The sequence below is a fragment of the Hemiscyllium ocellatum genome, chromosome 43, assembly GCF_020745735.1.
Source record: "Hemiscyllium ocellatum isolate sHemOce1 chromosome 43, sHemOce1.pat.X.cur, whole genome shotgun sequence".
NCBI classification, from domain to species: Eukaryota; Metazoa; Chordata; class Chondrichthyes; order Orectolobiformes; family Hemiscylliidae; genus Hemiscyllium; species Hemiscyllium ocellatum.
The window spans coordinates 9,845,396-9,865,593 of NC_083443.1; positions in this window are offsets into that span (position 1 = coordinate 9,845,396).

The window sequence follows — 20,198 nt, forward strand, 5'->3', positions numbered from 1 at the left end:
GTGAGGTCCTGAGAAAAATCCAGACCTCTTTGGGCTAGCCCTCCCAGTGAACCCCAGAAAACTCATCCGAATTGGCAGCATGAGACTGCACCTGCCCAGCGTTCCTCCCCACCCTCAGCCCCTGGCATCTGTAATGACCACTGTCCCCAACTTGAAGCCAGTCATGTGACAAAACAAGCTGAGAAAACAAATGGCTCCTGACCCTGGTCTATCTCCTCCTCCATCATGACCCTGTTCCCCTCATGCTTTACTATACTATCACCTCCTAACAACTAGTCCCCATCAACCGTCACAATTTGCATCCCTTCCTGACTATCTTCTGCCACCCCAAATCCATATCAGTAGGCCCCTGAGTCTCCATCCAGGTGGCCGTGAGTCCCTTCGCTCCCTAACCCTTTCTCCCCCCAGTTTCTCTGAGTAGACCATGGCTTGCCCTCTTGGGTGACCTAACCTGGATGACAAGTGGCCAGACCCTGATTGTTGCCCACATGCATCCACAATCATGAACCTAGTGGACTTCACCAGTTTCCTCATTTTCCCTCCCCCCACCTTACCCCAGTTCTAACCTTCCAGCTCAGCACTGTCCTCATGACCTGTCCTACCTGTCAATCTCCCTTCCCACCCATCCACTCCTCCCTCCCCTCTGACTTATCACCTCCATCCCCGCCCCCATTCAGCTATTGTACTCTTTGCTACCTTCTCCCCAGCCCCACCTCTCCATTTATCTCTCCACCCTGGAGGCACCCTGCCTCTATTCTTGATGAAGGGCTTTTGCCCAAAACGTCAATTTTCCTGCTCCTTGGATGCTGCCTGACCTGCTGTGCTTTTCCAGCACCACTCTGATCTAAACTCCACAATTATACTGACCCTACACCTCGGACTGTCATTATGGAGTCACACCCAAGATTTCAAAAGCACGAAACACCTGATTCAGAACATCGCAACGAGAAATCTGACCACGGCCAATTACCTGGACTGGTTTCAGACACTGCCCTTAGCAGCAGTGTGTACTCTCTGTAAGATGCACGGCAGAAATTTATCAAAGATCCTCAGGTCACACCTTCCAAAACCCATGTCCACTTCAATCTAGAAGGACAAGGGCAGCAGGTGTCCAAGAATATCACCACCTTCAAGTTCCACTCCAAGTTTCTCACCATTCTGATTTGGAAGCATATCACAGTTCCTTCAGTGTCGGCCGCAAATCCAGCGTGTTTTCTGTGTAAACTGAAAGCAGTGGTGCAACTATGAGACTGATACAGCCAGCTATATGCCCCTTTGACTGCGTACTGCTGACCAGCAAGATAAGATGCTAGGCAGAGGGTCTGTGCCAATTGGCATGACCAGGAGGCACTCTGTTAGTGGGCACTAAGAGATCAGGTTCAGGGCTTAGAGTTCAATAAGTGAGGCTTAATTCTCTCTATGTTGGGAACACAATTTCTTTATGTAATACAGAGGTATATCAGTGACAGTAACAAGTCCGTCAGTGTACAACTCTGTGGTAAAGCGGTGGTTGAGAAAGAAATTTTATTGAACAACAGAATGAGTGGGCACAGATGGAGTTGATGGGTATATGCCAGTCGCAGTACTGGAGTGTACAGCTATGTTGTTGCCAGTGTGGTGGCTGAAGTATTTTGACCTAATAAATTTAGAAGTATATTATATGAAATAACACTGGTAATCTTTTGCTGTTCTAAGTGATAGTAACCACGCAGTGAGCTTGCCAACTTCTTAAGGTTTATAAACAATTTTCACTTTATATTAAATTAATGCAATTATATAAATGTGATTGTTAGTCTAAACTATATTAATGCAACATAAAGTATATGACTGGAGCTATATTAACACAATGATAACACTGTAATGAGAATAATGTAATTAGAGAAATGTAAGTATTAATGTAACTGTACTGCTATAATTATAGTAATGTAACCAACTATAATAACACAATCATATTACTGTAACCATAATGTTAATTATGCAGTTGTGACTATACAGCATATTAACTATATTAATGAAACTGAAACAGCAAAACTAAATGCAATTATAATACCATAACTAGGTTAGGAAGGGAACTGACAATATTCAACCGAGCACATAGTGTCAGGACCGTGATGGTTCAAATACCAGGGCACACAAGTTAAAAATGAGCAAGTTAAAGGAGTAAGAAGGAGAGGTCAGCTGGAACTGCCTACCCAATGGCTGCGGGGAAGTGTGGAATCAGTCACATGGCCATCGAAGCCAAGAGAACAAATGGCTTCAAAGGGGCAATCAGACACTGTTCTGGAGAGAGAAGGGATTAACTAATATTGCAAAAATAGAGCTAAGATCAAAGAGAAACAGAACAGTAGCATTGGGCTGAATGGCCTTTCTCATTCACGTATTCTAACAGAACTTCATTGATATGATACATTAGCATTTTATAGAGCTGTAACTAACAGCATTCATATGATTTTTAAGAACACAATAAGATGATACGAAATAAAGAAGAACTATTTATAATATAATATGATTTATAGAATTTTGTCTCCATATAATGGTACATATATTGAATCAGTTACTGTACATAGCTCTAGTATTCAAAATATTCTGCAGCTTGGCTAATAAGCCCAATTATTTATAACACATCAGCATTAATGTAACATGACTGAAGCTATCTGAATATAAGTAATTATTACTCTGTATTACTCTATGTAAATATGACGATATTGCCATTTTTATGTAATATATTCTATTACAGGAACTTAATAATTGTATAAATGCAAATGTACCACTTTATGTAAACATATCTGAAATACCAGTGCTTGTGACTGACTACATTATCGTAATAATCTTATACATGCATTTAACAATATTAGTCTTTGGTGTTAGTAGAGTGTATAAAATTATAGTTATTGCTATCAATTAATGAGACCACAATAAATTAAATATTTTTGCAACAATGTTATGACTTTAACACATATAAAGATATTATTGTAACTTAATTTATATTAACATGAGTGTTATATGAATCAAAAAGCATAACTGAGCATATAAATTAATAAATATGGCCCTAACCCACCTAACTTAAATAACTAAATTGTGCATTTACAGCAAGAAGGATTTTGGACAGGCTTGCATATAAGAAAACTCTGTGTTTCAATTAAAATGGCCAACTCAATGCGGAATAATTTGCATTTAGTATTCGAGATATTTTGCTGTCTGTTGCCCTTTTTATTGATAGTTGAAATGTTGTAATATTGTTTCCTTTGTAAGAGGCTCCGGTGGGGAAGTTGGTAGCTCTGCTGTGGGACTTGCTGCTGTCACCTCCATGCCATTACCAGCAGGAGCCTGTCCTATTGAGATCTGTTTTGGTTGAGCATTACAGAACACTGTTTTTGAGTCAGTTGCTATGGAACAAGAAGGTAGGTGTCACCTTCACCGGGACTGCGATCATTTTGAATCAAACAGGTGCCCACACCAGATCTTGCTCTGGCTGAGATTGGAACACATTTACTTGGGCTGGATAGAGTGAGAGAGAGTAACCGTGTGGGACAAAGAGGCCTGCAATTCAGTTACCTTCGTCTGTGACAATGGGGGCAAGGGGTTGGTGAGATTCAATAGCAAAGAGAAAGGAACCTAAACAATAATTTAAAAATTGAAACTACAAATGCAAAGGAAAATGAAAGTGACGTGTTTGCCTGTGAGGACTTTGATTTATTAAATGCTGAGCGAAAAACAGGCTCTTGACAGAAATACAAAAAATGAGCGGACACATCGCTGTGTTGTGTTTTATACTAAAGCATAAAGAACCAAAACAAATGAAACATTTTCTCCTGGCCTCCTAGCCTGGAATGCAAATCCCGGACTGCCAAGGAACTGATCTTGACAAGATCGCAGCAAATTCACCAGCTTCCCAACTCGAACCTTTCATAAAGGAAAAGACATCACAAATTTTCAACTATCAGGAAACAGGGCATGATGTCAAGTTGTGGAGACAGTGCAATATCTTAAATCTTGGTCCATGTCTTATATAAATTGTTGCACATTGGGTTGCCTGTTTTAGTTGAAACAAAGAGGTTTTTTTAGCCTGCTCCAAATCCTTATGCAAAAAATGCACAATTTGGTTTGTTAACTTCAGTTGGTTAAGACCATATTTATTTGTTTATAAGCTCATTTGCGCCTTTTACACTCACAATGTTTATTAAGTTATTAAGCAGATAAATGGTTATTTGTAAAATAAGTTAAGTCAAGGTTATAGCTAAAAACGTTATTACTACCAGGGAATCACTTTGTACTAATCCCAAACGTCATTTTTGGCTAATTTTGGAGTTAAAGTAAAGTCACCACAGTTCTACTGTCTCATTAGACAGAAAGGTAACTTAACCTGAGGGCCATCACATCCCAGTGAATTTGAGTCTTTCATGGTAACTATCAGCTAGTAAAGGAGCTGAACTTACACTGTTGGTATCATGTTGTATTACAAGTTAGAGACAAAAAAAACCTGCAGCTGCTGAAATCCAAGGTAGACAGGGAGGAGGCTGGAAGAACACAGCACGCATCAGGAGGTGGGGAAGTCAATGTTTTGGGTGTAACTGTTCTAAAGACCCATGGCCCTGCAGTTTACAACACTTAAGGGGCAGACCCAGGTACATTTGCAAAGCGTTTAAGGTCTCTGTCTCCACCATAAGCTCAGGCAATGGATTCCAGACACCTACCACCCTCAGCATAAAAACGACTTTTCTCATGGCCCCTCTAATCTTTCTGCCACATAGCTTGTAACCATGGCCCCCAGTTTTTGCACTGTCTGCTAAGGGAAACTGGCTCATCCTGACTAACTCTCACACTTTTGTTTAACTCAATCATGTCACCCCTCACCCTTCTCTGTTCCATGGAAAACAGTGCGAACCCCTTCAATCTCTCCTCGTAGCGACAATTCTCCAACCCTGGCGAACTTTGATGACAATCGCAATGACAAATTCCTTCCACATGGTGAGATTATACTGCAGGGGACTTCACACCAACATCAGCAAAAGGAAGTTTGACATCGATTCCCTTCAGGAGATTTTGGGACAAGTGACCAAAAGGTAGGCAGTAATGTTGTGTTTAAAGGAAGGTGGAGGTATGGTCTTGCACAGGAAGGTGCAGAGCTTAGGACCTTTACAGATGAAGGCACAGCTGCCAAACGTAGAGCTATAATAAAATGGCAGGATGTGCAAGAGGCCAGAATTATAGCGTGGTTCTGGGGCTTGAGGAGGTTATAGCAATAAGGGAGGATGAAGCCCTCGGAGATTTAGAAACATCTAAAATAGGAACAGAAGTTGGCCATTCAGCCCTTCAAGCCTGTACTGCTATTCGCTATGATCATGGCTGATCATCCAATTCAGTTCCCCGTTCCCACTTGCTTCCCATATACTTTGATCCCTTTACCCCGAAAACTATATCTACCTCCTCCTTGAAAAGATTTAATGGTTAGGCCTCAACTCCTATCTGTGGCAGAGAATTCCACAGGCTCCCCACTCTCTGGTTGAAGACACTTCTCCTTTGAAAACAAGGGCGAGAATGCGAGAGTTGGCTGGAAGGCAATGCAGGTCAACAAGTATAGAGGGTGAAAAATCCATTCCCCACCAATCTCCGCATCCAACGCATTATAAATTAGTTGAGTAAAAAGTGAGGTCTGCAGATGCTAGAGATCAGAGCTGAAAATGTGTTGCTGGTTAAAGCACAGCAGGTCAGGCAGCATCCAAGGAACAGGAAATTCGACGTTTCGGGCCGGAGCCCTTCATCAGGAATCCTGATGAAGCCCTTCATTCCTGATGAAGGGCTCCGGCCCGAAACGTTGAATTTCCTGTTCCTTGGATGCTGCCTGACCTGCTGTGCTTTAACCAGCAACACATTTTCAGCGCAGATTATAAATTAGTTGTCTATCCAAATGAGTTAACTGACCGCGCAGACTTTGGAGTAGCGTGCGGTGACTCTTCATTGGTTGGACTTCACCATGGCAAGCACAAATAAGAGGAGAGGAACAATTTACATTTGACAGACTGTGAGGGCTCCGTGCCTTTCTGAGAGATTTGTTCTGTGCTGTTTCTCTCGCAGAGAGGTGTTGCCACAGCAGTACTAGAATGTCTGCTTCAAAAACAGTGAGTGAACGGCTTTGAGCTCCCTGAAATTAGACAAAAGAAGCTGGAGTGGGTAAAGTCAGCCTCACACAGACTCAGGATTTTAGTTTTGCTTTCATTTGGGGTTTGGAGTTGGGTGTTGAAGCTGAGAGATATATCTATCTCTCTTGGCTGCAGCAAAAGAGTTGAGTTTTCTCTCTCTTTGCTTCTTTCATGCTTCTTTCTCCAGGACCGGAGCAGAGATAGCAATGAGGGAAACCTGATTCACCTTTACCAAGGGTGTGTGGATGGGATGCTGCTATATTGGAAAGGTTGAAGATTAGTAGTTAAATAATATATTAATTTGTTATGTATTTAGAACAAAGGGTCTAATATTTGCCATTAAATAAAAAGTTAGGGTTTACGCTATCTCCTTGATATATTTATTTGGGGTTTGGTCTGGTCCTTAACACCAGTGAAGCTGAACCCCTGAGCTGGTTAATACACACTGATCTGCATTGTTTAATGAAATAGTGATGTGAAATAGTAAGTGCTTCAGGCCAGCACCAAATGAAATAGCTTCGAGAAGTCAGCAGTATGGATAGGACCCATTCCTTCCCATAGAAAAGGCAGTGGACAATATTCATACCCATTGTGCTATTCATATTAAAATGAGCAGTGCCATTGAATATCCATAACCTCAACATAAATACTGAGCTTTAATTATAAATGTGATTATGCTAGCATATGATTTTTATAATTGCATAATGAATTACAAAGATATGACTGAAACTTCATATTAACTGGCACACATAACTCTGAGTGGAGCTTAACCATCACTGAACTGTCTGATTACCTAGCAACCTGAATGCTCTTGCACAGATAACACACGATCTATCTGGTTAATGATCACATGGGTGGGACCATAAGCAGCAACTTAAAGGGACAGCACACTGCCATATACAGTCGGTTCTACCATAATGCGTGTTTCCTCAACAAGATTCTGCTTTAACGCGATTGAAGAACTTAGACCGTTATTTGTAGAATGTAAACTTTCCTTACCTATATTGGCTTTTGCGTGATTGTTTTATAACACAAGATTGTACAAGAGCTGAACTATTGCATTATATCAGGCTTCCACAGGGACCCTAGAAACACCCAACTGAGGTGTTTTTCCTCAACTGAGGATTCCCCACCACCCTGGTCAACAGGTCTCACCACCCTGGTCAACAGGTCTCACTGCCAGATCCAACTCATTTCCTGTGGTTTAGCCCTCGTCTCTTCTCTTTCTTCTCACAGTAACAATTCCCCTCTTCCTCACCTACCACCCCTCCAGACTCTGCATCCAAAGCATCATAACCTGCCACTTTCGCCACCTTCATTTGGATGTCACCACCAGACACATATTCCCATCCCCTCCATTGTCAGCACTGTTCACTCCAGGATACCTTGGTCCACTCCTCCTTCAGGCCCATCGTGCCCCCTCTACCCCACCCCCACCCCCACAGCCCCACGGCACCTTCCCCTGCAAGTGCAGAAGGTGCAACATTTGGATGTTTACCTCCTCCCTCCTCACCATCCAAGGTTCCAGACTCACGGCCGGGTGAAGCAGCACTTGCCCTTCACTCAATGTATTCGTTGTTCTCAATGTGGTCTCCTCAACACTGGGCAAACAAAGCGCAGACTTGGTAACTGCTTTGCAGAATACCTACATACTGTCTGTAAATTAACTCTGAGCTTCCAGTTACCTGCCTGATTAACACACCACCGTGTGCTCATGCTAACCTCGCTGTCTCTGGTCTGCTGCAGTGCTCCAGCGAAGCTCAACACAAACTGGAAAAGTAACATCTCATTATCCGCTTCGGGACCTCAGAACCTTCAGGACTCAATATTGAGGATAACAGTTTTACAGCATGACCCTCAGCTCCTTCCAGGACCATTATCCACACCCACACTCTGCGTCCTATCATGAAATGGTTTGTTTCCAGCACTGCCAATCCATTTTCACCTACTCATAGCCCCATTATCACCAATCTGTATTGAGGTGGATAGAAGACTGGTTGACGGAGAGGAAGCAAAGAGTAGGAATTAGATTAGATTCCCTACAGTGTAGGAACAGGCCCTTCGGCCCAACAAGTTCACAACGACCCTCCAAAGAGCAACCCACCCAGACCCATTTACCCCTGACTAACGTACCTAACACTATGGGCAACTTAGCATGGCCAATTCACCTGGCCTGCAAATCTTTGGATTGTGGGAGGAAACCGGAGCACAGGGAGGAAACCCCCGCAGACACGGGGAGACTGTGCAAACTCCACACAGACAGTTGCCCAAGGCTGGAATCGAACCTGGGACTCTGGTGCTGTGAAGCAGCAGTGCTAACCACTGAGCCACTGTGCCACCCCAATTAATGGATCCTTTTCAAATTGGCAGACAGTAACTAGCCGGGTGCAACAGGGATCAGTGCTAGGACCCCATCTATTTGTAACATATATTAAAGATTTTTATGAGGGAACAAACTGTAACGTCTCCAAGTTTGCAGATGATAGCAAGTTGGGTGGGAGGGTGTACTGTGACGAGGATACAGTGCTTCAGTGTGATCTGGGCAGGTTGGATGAGTGGTCAAATCAATGGCAGGTGCAGTATCATTTGGATAAATGTGAGGTTATTCACTTTGGAAGCAAAAACATTGCTACTTGAATGACTGTAAATTGGGAGGCAGGGGTGTGCAGTGGGACCTGGGTGTCACTGAAGGTGAGCATGCAGACGGTAAAGAAGAGAAACGGGATGTTGGCCTTCATTGCAAAAGGTTGAGTTGTAGTTGTACAGGGCCTTGGTGAAGCCATATCTAGAATACTGTGTGCTGTTTTGGTCTCCTTTTCTGAGGCAGGATGCTCTTGCTCTCGAGGGAGTGTAGCGAAGGTTTGCCAGGCTGATTCTGGGGATGGCAGGACTGACATATGAGAGATTGACTAGGCGAGGATTGTTTTTGCTAGAGTTCAGATGAGTGGCGGGGGGGGGGGGGAATTCTCATAGAGACTTATAAAATTTTTAACAGGACGAGACAGAGTAGATGCAGGGAGGCTGTTCCCAATGGTGGGTGTGTCCAGAACCAAGGGCTACAAACCTTATTGAATTATTTGAGGATGTGACAAAGCACTGATGAAGGTAGAGCAGTGGATGTGGTGTACATGGATTTTAACAAGGCGTTGGATAAGATTCCCCATGGTCAGCTCATTCAGAAAGTAAGGAGGCATGGATACAGGGAAATTTGGCTGTCTGGATACAGAATTAGCTGGCCCATAGAAGACAGAGGGTGGTAGTAGATGGAAAGTATTCAACCTGGAGCTTGGTGACCAGTGGTATTCCGCAGGGATTCCGCAATGGTTCTGCTCTTCGTGATTTTTATGAATGACTTGGATGAGGAAATGGAAGGTGAGTTAGCAAGTTTACCGATGACACGAAGGTTGGTGGATTGGTGGATAGTGTGGAGGGCTGCTGTAGGTTACAACAGGACATTAACAGGATGCAGAGCTGGGCTGAGCAGATGGAGTTCAACCTGGCAAAGTGTGAAATGGTTCATTTTGAAAGGTCGAATTTGAACAGGGTTAAAGACAGGATCTTTGGCAGTGTGGAGGAACAGAGGGATCTTGGGGTCCATGTGCATAGATCCCTTAAAGTTGCCACCCAATTTGATAGAGTTGTTAAAAAGGCGCATGGTGTTGGCTTTCATTAGCAGGGAATTGAGTTTAAAAGCCATGAAGCTATGCTGCAGCTCTACAGACCCCTGTCGAGAGTGTGGTGCTGGAAAAGCACAGCAGGCCAGGCAGCATCCGAGGAGCAGGAGAATCTACGTTTCAGGCATAACCCTTCATCAGGAATGAGGTTTGTGAGCCAGGGGGCTGAGAGATAAATGAGTGGGGGAGGGGGGTGGGGCTGGGGGAAGTGAACTGAGGATGCGATAGGTAGATGAAGGTGGGGGAGTTGGTGATAGGTCAGAGAAGAGGGTGGAGTGGATAGATGGGAAGAAAGATGGACAGGTCGACAGGTCATGAGGGCAGTACCGAGTTGGAATGTTGGATCTGGGATAAAGTGGGGGGAGTGGAAATGAGGAAACATCCTCTACAGTCAGTTCTGCCCCAGCTCAGGGTCACACTCTCTCAGAACTGCAAAGGACCCCTGCTGTTTTACTTCCTCAGTTTCCTCATTTCCCTTCCCCCCACCTTATCCCAGATCCAACCCTCCAATTCAGCACCCCTCCTCTTGACCTGTCCTACCTGTCCATCTTCCTTCCCATCTATCCACTTCACCCTCCTCTCCGACCTATCACCATTACCCCTACCTTCATCCAGCTATCACATTCTCAGCTACCTTCCCCCCAGCCCCACCCCCTCCATTATCCCTTGGGCAACAAGCCTCATTCCTGATGAAGGGCTTATGCTCGAAATGGTGATTCTCTGGCACCTTGGACGCTGCCTGACCTGCTGTGCTTTTCCAGCACCACACTCTCAACTCTGATCTTCAGCATCTCAAGTCCTCACATTCTCCTCGATAGACCTGGGTAGACCACACTTGGAATATTGTGTTCAGTTCTGGTCGCCTCATTATAGGAAAGATGTGGAAGCTTTAGAGAGGGCGCAGAGGAGATTTACCAGGAAATTGCCCGGACTGGAGAGCATGTCTTATGAAGAAAGGTTGAGGGAGATCAGGCTTTTCTCATTGGAGCGAAGAAGGGTGAGGGGTGACTGGATGGAGGTGTACATGATGATGAGAGGCATAGATAGTGTAGATAGCCAGAGACATTTTCCAAGGGCAGAAATAGCTATCACAAGGTGATTGGAGGAAGGTTTAGGAGAGATGTCAGAGGCAGGGTCTTTACACAGAGAATGGTGGGTTAATGGACTGCTCCGCCAGTAGTGGTAGTAGAGTCAGATACATTAGGGACATTTAAGTGACTCTTGGATTGGCGCATGGAAGATAGTACAATGAAGGGTATTGTAGGTTAGTTTGAACTTAGGATAAAAGGTTGGCAGGATATCAAGGGCCGAAGTCTCAGTACTGTGTTGTACTGTTTTATGTTCTATGTTCACAGTTTGAGGGTTTGGGATGGACCATTCAGGACAGAGATGAGGACCCAAAAGAGTGGTGGGCCTGTGGGATTCATTACCACAGGAAATAGTTGATATCAAAACATTGAATGTATTCAAGAGGCAGCTAGATATAGCATTGAGGCGAATGGGATCAAAGGTTATGGGGAGAAAGCAGGGTTAGGCGATTGAGTTGGATGATCAGCCATAATCGTGATGAATGGCGGAGGAAGCTCGAAGGGCCGAATGGCCTCCTCCTGCTCCTATCTTCTATGTTTCTATTTAGTTTCTCTTCTCTGGCTTCCTCCCACGGTACAAAGTTTAGGTGGATTGGCTATGCTAAATTACGAGTAAAAAATGAGGTCTGCAGATGCTGGAGATCACAGCTGCAAATGTGATCTCCAGCATCTGCAGACCTCATTTTTTACTCGAAGATTTTAACCTACTGCGAATCCTCTTACAAGGATGCCTTCCTTGAAGAAGCTCTCTTCCTCCCTCTACAAGGATTTCAGTGAGTCCCTCCCTCACTGCACCCCCCAGGTCATCTCCTCTGCACAGAAGCTCTTCAGCCACGTTCTCAAACAGACTCGCTACCACAGCCACATCTCCTTCCTCAGCACCTGCCTAAGGAACCGACTGATCCCACACGGACTCCGAACTACATTCCAACCAACAAAATTTGGACCCAACCAGGACAACCTGTACCTACAACAAATCCGAAGCCTCCAGCAACAGACCTCCCTCCGGATCCTCCGCTCCACCCTTGCAGCCATGCGTCGCCACTTACACTCCCTGCAATCAACACTTTAACTCCCCCTCCCACTCCACCGAGGACATGCAGGTCCTTGGACTCCTCCACCGGCAGAACACAACTACACGACGGCTGGAGGAGGAGCGCCTCATCTTCCGCCTGGGAACCCTCCAACCACAAGGTATGAATTCAGATTTCTCCAGCTTCCTCATTTCCCCTCCCCCCACCTTGTCTCAGTCGGTTCCCTCAACTCAGCACCGCCCTCCTAACCTGCAATCCTCTTCCTGACCTCTCCGCCCCCACCCCACTCCGGCCTATCACCCTCACCTTGACCTCCTTCCACCTATCCCACCTCCATCGCCCCTCCCCCTAGTCCCTCCTCCCTACCTTTTATCTCAGCCTGCTTGGCTCTCTCTCTCTTATTCCTGATGAAGGGCTTATGCTCGAAACGTCGAATTCTCTATTCCTGAGATGCTGCCTAACCTGCTGTGCTTTGACCAGCAACACATTTGCAGCTATGCTAAATTACCCATAGTGTCCAGGGATGTGCTGGTGGATTGGGTAATGCAGGGTTACAGAGAAACGGTAAAGAGGTGGATCTGGATGGCATGCTCTTCCGAGGGTGGGTGTGGACTCAATCTCTGTCCCCGCCCCCAGCTCCAGCTCCAGCTCCAGTCCCACACCAGGTCCTAGCTCCCAGCCTTGCCGGATTTTCACCATCCCTCCAGATCTCCCCCTCTCTGAGGATGAAAGATCAGTCCTCAGCAGGGGCCTCACCTTCGTTCCCCTACGCCCTCGGATTAATGAGTTCAACACGCGGCGAGATATTGAACAATTCTTCCGCCGCCTTCGCCTCCGTGCCTACTTTCACAACCAAGACTCCCGCCCACCCTCTGACGACCCCTTCTCCCGCCTCCAACACACCCCATCCACCTGGACACCTCGTGCAGGCCTCCTACCCGCCCTCGACCTCTTTATAGCCAACTGCCGCCGTGACATCAACCGACTCAACCTGTCCACCCCTCTCACCCACTCCAACCTCTCACCCTCAGAACGTGCAGCCCTCCACTCCCTCCGCTCCAATCCCAACCTCACCATCAAACCCGCAGACAAGGGAGGCGCGGTGGTAGTTTGGCGCACTGACCTGTACACCGCTGAAGCCAAACGCCAGCTCGCGGACGCCTCCTCTTATCGCCCCCTTGACCACGACCCCACCTCCCACCACCAAACCATCATCTCACAGACCATCCAGGACCTCATCACCTCAGGGGATCTCCCATCCACCGCCTCCAACCTCATAGTCCCACAACCCCGCACCGCCCGTTTCTACCTCCTGCCCAAAATCCACAAACCTGCCTGCCCCGGCCGACCCATTGTCTCAGCCTGCTCCTGCCCCACCGAACTCATCTCCCAATACCTCGACACGGTCCTGTCCCCTTTAGTCCAAGAACTCCCCACCTACGTTCGGGACACCACCCACGCCCTCCACCTCCTCCAGGATTTTCGCTTCCCCGGTCCCCAACGCCTTATTTTCACTATGGACATCCAGTCCCTGTACACCTCCATCCCCCATCACGAAGGACTCAAAGCCCTCCGCTTCTTCCTTTCCCGCCGCACTAACCAGTACCCTTCCACTGACACCCTCCTTCGACTGACTGAACTGGTCCTCACCCTGAATAACTTCTCTTTTCAATCCTCCCACTTCCTCCAAACTAAAGGAGTTGCCATGGGCACCCGCATGGGCCCCAGCTATGCCTGCCTCTTTGTAGGATATGTGGAACAGTCCATCTTCCGCAACTACACTGGCACCACCCCCCACCTTTTCCTCCGCTACATCGATGACTGTATCGGCGCTGCCTCGTGCTCCCACGAGGAGGTTGAACAGTTCATCAACTTTACTAACACCTTCCATCCCGACCTGAAATTCACCTGGACTGTCTCAGACTCCTCCCTCCCCTTCCTAGACCTTTCCATTTCTATCTCGGGCGACCGACTCAACACAGACATCTATTATAAACCGACTGACTCCCACAGCTACCTGGACTACACCTCCTCCCACCCTGCCCCCTGTAAAAACGCCATCCCATATTCCCAATTCCTTCGTCTCCGCCGCATCTGCTCCCAGGAGGACCAATTCCAACACCGCACAACCCAGATGGCCTCCTTCTTCAAGGACCGCAGATTCCCCCCAGACGTGATCGACGATGCCCTCCACCGCATCTCCTCCACTTCCCGCTCCTCCGCCCTTGAGCCCCGCTCCTCCAACCGCCACCAAGACAGAACCCCACTGGTTCTCACCTACCACCCCACCAACCTGCGCATACAACGTATTATCCGCCGCCATTTCCGCCACCTCCAAACGGACCCCACCACCAAGGATATATTTCCCTCCCTTCCCCTATCAGCGTTCCGCAAGGACCACTCCCTTCGTGACTCCCTTGTCAGATCCACACCCCCCACCAACCCAACCTCCACCCCCGGCACCTTCCCCTGCAACCGCAGGAAATGTAAAACTTGCGCCCACACCTCCACACTCACTTCCCTCCAAGGCCCCAAGGGATCCTTCCATATCCGCCACAAGTTCACCTGTACCTCCACACACATCATCTATTGCATCCGCTGCACCCGATGTGGCCTCCTCTATATTGGTGAGACAGGCCGCTTACTTGCGGAACGCTTCAGAGAACACCTCTGGGCCGCCCGAACCAACCAACCCAATCACCCCGTGGCTCAACACTTTAACTCCCCCTCCCACTCCACCGAGGACATGCAGGTCCTTGGACTCCTCCACCGGCAGAACACAACTACACGACGGCTGGAGGAGGAGCGCCTCATCTTCCGCCTGGGAACCCTCCAACCACAAGGTATGAATTCAGATTTCTCCAGCTTCCTCATTTCCCCTCCCCCCACCTTGTCTCAGTCGGTTCCCTCAACTCAGCACCGCCCGCCTAACCTGCAATCCTCTTCCTGACCTCTCCGCCCCCACCCCACTCCGGCCTATCACCCTCACCTTGACCTCCTTCCACCTATCCCACCTCCATCGCCCCTCCCCCAGTCCCTCCTCCCTACCTTTTATCTCAGCCGGCTTGGCTCTCTCTCTCTTATTCCTGATGAAGGGCTTATGCTCGAAACGTCGAATTCTCTATTCCTGAGATGCTGCCTAACCTGCTGTGCTTTGACCAGCAACACATTTGCAGCTGTGATCTCCAGCATCTGCAGACCTCATTTTTTACTCAATGGGCTTAATGACCTGCCTCCACACTATAGGGATTCCATGAGGCACATCAGCGCATTAATGTGACAATAACTGTTAAAGTAATACTACAGTTGTATTCTAACTGTCACTGTAAATATAATTATAGCATCATGGATTTTTTTGAACATTTGAGAAACCTTTGATTTTGATTGACATCAGCTTTGCATTCAGGTTAGAAGTTACAAATCTACCTCTGAATGTTTGGATGGAATCTGCATCCCTCGAGCAGGTTAGCACCTGGGGCGAAATTAATATTTGCAGAGTGGATTATCAATGTACAAACATATGAACAAACGTAATATAAGGTTTGGCGAGATGGCAATGTTTGCATAATGAGTTTTCAGTCCACGATATGATGGGAAATAACAGGTTTTGACGTACATGTATTCGTAATATGTAAACCATCCAGCAAATCAAATTGCAAACCATCACAAATGACTGGCTCTTCACAGTTAGCCTCACAAAATGAGGAATTCAGACCTCCCCATGAGTTTCAAAAAAATTGCTGCATTTGAGCTGTCAAAACAAATTAAACTCACAAGAAACTAGATGCACTATTTCGTGATGTAAGGACACTTTTAATGACAACTCGGCAAGCTTTATATTACCCACTGGAAAATGGGGTGAGAACAGAAGATCCATTTTCAAGTTCTACCCAAGCCCTCCATAGATCATAGGATCCCTACAGTGCGGAAACAGGCCATTTGGCCCAACAAGTCCACACCAACTTTCCGAAGAGTATCTCACCCAGACCCATTCCCCTACCCTAATTACTCCCACTTCCCATGACTAACGCACCTAACCTACACATCACTGAACACTATGGGCAATTTGGCCTCGCTAATTCACCTAACCTGCACATCTGTGGACTATGGGAAGAAACCAGAGCATCCGAAGGCAAAACCACACGTACACAGGCAAATGTGCATACTCCGCACAGACAGTCGTCTGAGGCTGGAATCGAACCCACTTCCCTGTTGCTGTGAGACAGCAGTGCTAACTACTGAGCCACAGTGTCATCATAAATGTATCAGACTCTGTCTTTACTAAATATACCTAGGGTGAGAAGCTAGTATATTCAGGTAGCTGATGAAGGAGCAGTGCTCCAAAATTAGTGCCTCCAATTAAACCTGTTGGACTATAACCTGGTGTTGTGTGATTTTTAACTTTGATCACACAATACACAGAGAATGTGGTCTGTGTGTCAGTAATGGACAGGACGAGTCAAAATAATGATTCTCAAAGAGACTGTCCCAGAAGCTGCCAGATGAGAAAGAACTGCCCTGAAAGAACATTTCAATGTTGTTTCAGACACTCCTCTCCCCCACTGAGGTCAACCTGTACTCTTAAATGGAGCTAACATTAAAAGGTTAAACACTGTAAACTTTCAACATATTATACATTCCTTTTTCTGTTTATGCGACTGTAAAATAATTATGTCCCGAATATTTTGCATTCGCTGCACACATCCTTTCATCTGTTTGCCTCTTGTTTCCAAGTTGATCTTTTTCCACTTGTTTTCATGAATATATAAGTGTTCTTTCTACAATGGCTCCGTGACTGACAAAAGCTAGGAAACTTTTGGTTTAAAGTGCAGTTTAAGGACATTAGCCGTTACCTCTATGTTGAGGAGAGCAAATAATAATCACTCTCACGAACAAGTCCATTCAGGGCACAAACACGATTCCAAACTTCCAGCTGCTTGTCATTTTAATTCTCTGTCCCTCTTTCACATCGAGCTGTTTGCTTTCAGCCTTCTACACTGTTCTAGAAACATCTCATTTGACACTTATTAAAAAAATTATTCGCCAATGGAATGTGGGCATTGTTGGCTAGGTTGGCATTTAGAGTCACGTGTAGGCTAAACAAAGTAAGGTTGCAGATTTCTTTCCCTGAAGGACATTAGTGTATCAAATAACATTGGAGCTTCTTAACGGCAGACTTTGTTGAATTCGAACTTTCACCAGAATTGACATGAGAGGCTGAATGGCCAGTTCCTAAATTTGCGCGTTTGCATGAATTGTCTATGGTGCTGACTGCTCCCTGGCTGTACATCTGGGCAATGCTGAAGTACCTCCAGTATTTTCTTTCTAATACATTTTCCCAAAGTTTAGTCTTCTGTCAAACATCTGTGATGGTGAAATGTTCAAAGAAAGCCTTCTCAGCCAACACACTGGGAGTTTGGCCTAATTATCCAACAATACAATGTGAGCCAAAAAATAGTGCATTCTTCACTTTTTTTGTACTTTTGAAGGGTTCCTTCCAATTTGTTTGTTCTCAGCCCATTTATCCTGTGCCATCATAGATAAACACAACAGATTTGTGCTCCTCATCGGGTTCTGCTATGGCCTTAGGAAGACGGTGAAATATGTCACTGGGTGCACTTTGACTGCTTGTCCAAAAATGATGTATTTAATATTGTCACTTGTACCTAGGATAATGTCACGTTCTGGCACCATCTTGGATTTACAGAATAAATTACTGAATAAATTGCGCAAATGGTAAAATATTGAATAAGTTAATGTTAATCGACATTACTAAAACTGAAACAACTGCAAATGTTTGTCTTTCCCTCTCAGCAGACTTTACCGCCTCTGCTCCTCCATTCGCCACCATCCAATATTGTTCCCAGGATCCTCTGCTCCTTTCCTGCTGCCATTGGCGCAGTCGCTTCCGCTGCTTTTGAGCTGGAGACGGTCACGCTCCGTGGATCTGTTATCACCTCCGACGCTGGACATTGACTAATGGGGTCGTGACAGATCCCTGGCTCTTCTTCCGATGCCGCATCCTAAGATAGAGCAGGGATGGAGACACACGGGGGAGGACATCGGAAGGAGGCCCCAGGGCAACCAAAACTGAATAAATACATTGCCAAGCTGGAATGGTGTGGACGCAGCGGGAAGTACAACCCGAGCCATGAGCAGCCAAGCCCCGCACTTAGGAGCCAAATACTGCCAACCCCGCCACCACCATTTTGGAAGTCACAATGTCAGTGATTTGTTTCTAGTCCATTTAACAGCTGTGCATTTCTGGGTCGGCTCTCTGAGGGAGGTAGTCAAACTTTTCTTACTCACCTCAGGAAATTTGGATTGTGAGACATGAGCATTCTCAAAAGCAATGAATTATGATTGGAAACCCACTTAAACATTTTCAACGCTCCCTGTGTTGCTGTATAACTTGTGAAGTCATTGACTTATAGAGTCATACAGCATGGAAACGAACCCTTTGGTCCAACTAGTTCACGTCAACCATGTTCCCAAACAAAACTAGCCCCAATTGCCTGTATTTTGCTCATATCCCTCCAAACTTATCCTATCCATGTACTTATCTAAGCATCTTTTAAATGTTGGAACTGTGCCTGCATGCACCACTTCCTCAGGAAGTTCATTCCTTGCATGAACCACTCTCTGCATAAAAAAGTTGTCCCTCATCTCTCCCTTAAATCTCTCTCCCACCTCACCTTAAAAAGCCCCTTAGTCTTAAAATCCCCCACCCTAGGGGAAAGACACCTACCATTAACATTATCTACCCCTTATGATTTTATAAACCTCTATAAGGTCTCCTCTCAATCTCTTAAGCTCCAGTCAAAACATTCACAGCTTATCCAGCCTTTCCTTATAACTCAAACCTTCCATACACCTGAACCCTCTCTTGCTTAATAATATCCTGCCTATAACAGGGCAACCAGAACTGAACACAGTGCTCTGGAAGGGGCCTCACCAATAGCCTGTAGCTGTTTTTTTTTCCCCCTGTTTCCTGTCCCAGTGTTTCTTATCAGCTTCTTGATGTACTTTTACATTTGACTTGCCCAGCTTGCCTTTTATCGACTCCCACAACTGCTGCTGCTCTCACTGTAGTCATTCCACTTCCACTGCTGACAGGTCACTTCTGCCTTCTTAAAACAATCATGCTTTTTTCGTACAGATTGTCATGAGTTCAGCCATGTGAACCTCATAGAATCTGAGTTTCCTGATTGGGGCTGTTAATCTGTTTCGATCAGGTAGCCCTGGCTGACAGATATAGTTCTGGTCACTCTGAGAGCCGGCTCTGAGGGAACTGGATCAGTGTCAAGGACTCTCTGCATGTAAATAAAGGGTGACTTGGAGATGGGATACCAGCCTCTGTGGAGTTATTTCACTCTTAAAGTGGAAAACTCACTTGCTTCAGTTTGCTTTCTCTTCTTGTGGATCATCTGGACTTGCTTCTTCCTGTTGTAAGGGTCAGATCTGCATGTGGTGTTTCCCAGTACCTGGTGGTGTTTGCAGTCTAGAAAGAGTTATTTGAAATAGTTTGCAACTACCACCCTCCCTTGGACTTGAGCCTATCTGGTGATTAACTTGGAGGATACATCAACAGAGAGGGTCTACAGAATCAGACAATTTATCACATGATAGAAATGAGTGCAACTACATTTGCTCAGGTAGGTTAAAAACAATGACTGCAGATGCTAGAAACCAGAGTCTAGATTAGAGTGGTGCTGGAAAAGCACAGCAGGTCAGGCAGCACCCGAGGAGCAGGAAAATCGACGTTTCGGGCAAAAGCCCTCCATTTGCTCGGATTGTTTGGGAGCTGGTGCTGATTCATCTGCTCCCTCTGAAAGCTTTTTGTCTCCACAGGCTTTATGCAACATTGCTAGAATGGATGAAGCCAGTATAATTACCTGACAACAATGCTGATTGTTCACCCATTGTATCGTGCTGTGTGTGATTACATCTCCATGTGTTTATGGTTTCTAATCAACCTGTTCAGTGATGTTATGACATACCTCTGGAGCAGGTGGGACTTGAACCTAGGCCTCCTGGCTCAAAAGCAGGGATGCTACCACTGCCCACTGAGTGTGTTCATGCACATGTTTGTTTCTTGTGTGCGTGGTTGCTGTGTGTCTGTGCATTTAGATATTCTGATGTGCGTTTGTGCTTGTTTGTATCTTTACTTGTTTGTGTATATATGTTTGTGTCAGTCTACGTACTTATGTTTAGGATCCCAGTGCATGTGAAGATGTACGTACATTTACTTGGCTGTTGTCT